Genomic DNA, 2962 nt, shown 5'->3' on the forward strand with positions numbered 1-2962 from the left:
GGGAAAGAGGAGAGTGATTACCACCACGCATAGGGCAGTGCTGAGGCCGGGCGTGTGAGGCACAGCGTAAGGAGGGTGGGCTCAGCGTCCAGAGTGGGGCCTCTGGAGGTACCCGGAGGCCTTTCTGGCGTGAAGTGTGCACTGTGGACGGCAATCACTGGTTGTCTACTCTGTGCTGATGCGATTCCTGGGATCCAGCTCTTTGTGGCTGAGAAGGCTGTGCTCTTCCCAGGGCCCAATGCTGCTTCTCAAATGGGAAGCCAGACAAGCATCCAGGGCTGCCCAGAATTGCATCCAAGTGTCCAGACAACTGGCTTCCCTGTGGGTGTGGGCACTGGGAGAGGAGCTCTTTGCATGGTGTGTGGCTGGGTGAGCCAGGGCAGCCATATGCCACCAGCCTTGTGGGGAGCAGGGCACAGGCCACCCCGGCAGCCAGATGCCCCTGGGCCGGTCTGTGGCTCAAAGGCGTTTCCTTCAGGAGAGGAGCAACCTGGCTCCTCTCCACCCGCCCTCCTGCTCCTGCCTCCCTCTCAGCTCCAAAGTCTAGGGTTCCAGGGCTGTGTCAGCACGGGGCCATGCTGCACTGTCCTTCTGGCATGGGGCATGTTGGCCTGGAACGGACATCTGGTCTGCCTCAGCCCCCGCAGGCATGGCATCTGTGGCCCCATGGAACGCAGTGGCAAGGAGGAGAGCCGGAACCAGGGGAAGGCCATACTCTACTGTGACTGCCAAACGGCCGAGCATTCCTGGCATGGCCCGCCTGGCATTGCCCTTTCCACTGAGGCTTACTGAGGGCAACCCCTGAGGGCTCTCCTTGTCAGGGATCCTTCTGCCAGGCGGTGTCCGCTCAGGCTGAGGGAGGGAGGGGGGGACACTGGTTACAACTGATGATGCCAGGCCAGTGGGATCTTGAACCCGCAAATAGTAGGAGAGGAGGGCAGCCCCCACCCCTTGCCCATGATGCGTCCTCCAGCTGGCAGAGGCATCCAGCCTGCTCTGCAGGAGTTGGGTCTACGGCCTGAGAGAGGGCTTCATTTTACAGATAGGAAAACTGAGGCTCTCAGAGGGGAAGGAAGCAAATGTGTGCTCAGTGGGCTTTATCTTGTTTGCAGGGCTGAGGTCGGAGTCATTAGCTCCGTTTTACAGAGGAGAACCTGGGGACTGGAGAAATGAAGTGCTGTTTGCCAGTTGTCCTGGTAAGCCCCTTATCTGGCCCGGGATGGCATGGATCTGAGGAGGAGCCGGGGCAGTGCCAACGCTTGCTTGTTTTGCCGCGAGATGGACGAGTGAGCCCAAAGATGCAAGGCTGAGGGAAGGGAGACCCAGGATGAAGGTGACCCTCCTGCAGGAAGCAAGAAGTCCTGAGGCCCAGCTGGGCTGGGAAGTTCGGAATGAGGATGCCAAGTGCAGCAATGTGGGTCCTCACTGTGGTGGGTGCCCTGCCCCTCCCTGGTGGATGGAGTTGCACTTGGTCACTGGATCCTGAAGAAATGAGAAAATGGCATCTTTGGCTTCTACCTGGGGTTCAGACGAAACCATCAGGGTGACCCCTGCCCCCCTCTGCAGGCTCTCCCCTGCCGAGCCTTCCCCCACAGGCCCTTCCCTTCCTTTACATCAACCATGGGAATCTATGCCCGAGAGACATGGCACCCCAGGCCTGATGCCATTCCAGACGCAGAGGGGAGCCCCCACCTTCACCACCGTATCATCCATTGTTGTCAACAGTGACATGACTCGGTCACACCCCTTCAAGGGCCGGGCGAGTCCAGTTGGGGGCAAAAGGAGCAGCCTGTACCAGGTGACTGTGACAGAACAGACGGCCGAGGGGCAGAAGAGGGGTACAGACGTTCCCAGGTCCCTCCACAGGGGCCAGGGAGGGAGGGGCTGGTTCCAAGATGGGAGGGGGCACCCCAGGCCTGGTCACCCCAGCAAGCTGCCCTGGAAGGGTGTGTCTGAAAGCCGGGTGCACACCGGGTGGTGGGACAGGCTGCCTTGGGGGCCAGGGCCAGGGGGCCCTGGGAGCCAGGCTGAGCAACAGGATAGTGTCCATGGACTTTGAGCCCAAGGCTGAGGGAGCGCGACCCAGCTCGCGGAAGCAGCTTTTTAGCAAGTGTCTTGAGCTTTCTTAGAAGCAGGCTGAGTTTAAATTATAAATAAACAAACGAGAACTCTGCAGCAAGGCAAGGCGTGGGCTGGTGGGAAGACGGGAGAGACTAGAGGTGGAGACCTCACTTAGGAGCTAATATTCCCCCCTGAACTTGAACCCTCCTGTCCTCTCTCCCCACCCTGCCTCTGCCTCAGGGGCTCGTGGGCCTTCTACTGAAGGCATCACCTGGGGTCTCAGGCTTCAGGGGCTGACCCTGGCCGGTCGGCAGGAAGAGGCCCAGCGCGGACCCCCACGGTGGGGAGTCGGGAGGCCCACCTGGCTTACACCACCCAAGGCGTTCAAGCCCGAGTCTCCCTCGGACAAAAACAGGCCCCGGTGGACACTCATCCGTGTGGGAGGTGTCTTACCAAATGTTTGAAGGGGGAAAAAAAAATCCCATTTTCTTAGCTTTTTTTTTTCCTTTCTATTTTTTGATTATTTTTCTAGATGACTTCATTTCCAAGAAGGGTGTAGGGGAGAGAAGGAGGACAGAAGGAGGGAGGGCAGGGGCCCTGAGGAGGGATGGGGGGGGAGAGTGGGTGCCAGGCCCAGGGAAAAGCTGTGGGGAAAGTGGGGGCCACCTTGTCCTGACTGCGGTGCTTCCAGCCCAGGCTGTGTCCTCCTCCTGACCCCCACGGACCTCTTGGCCAGCTCCACTCCCACAAGTCCCTGGGGCAGAGTTCAGCTCTCATCCAGCCAGGATTAGCAGGAGAAGGGCTTCTAGGAGCTTCTCTCTGGGGCATGACCTCCCTGCCCCATGGACAGAGGTCTCCTTACCCCTTATACAGCTCAGAACCAGCAGGACACACTCTGGCT

Source organism: Lipotes vexillifer, unplaced genomic scaffold (assembly GCF_000442215.2).
Source record: "Lipotes vexillifer unplaced genomic scaffold, Lipotes_vexillifer_v1.1 scaffold1691, whole genome shotgun sequence".
NCBI classification, from domain to species: domain Eukaryota; kingdom Metazoa; phylum Chordata; class Mammalia; order Artiodactyla; family Lipotidae; genus Lipotes; species Lipotes vexillifer.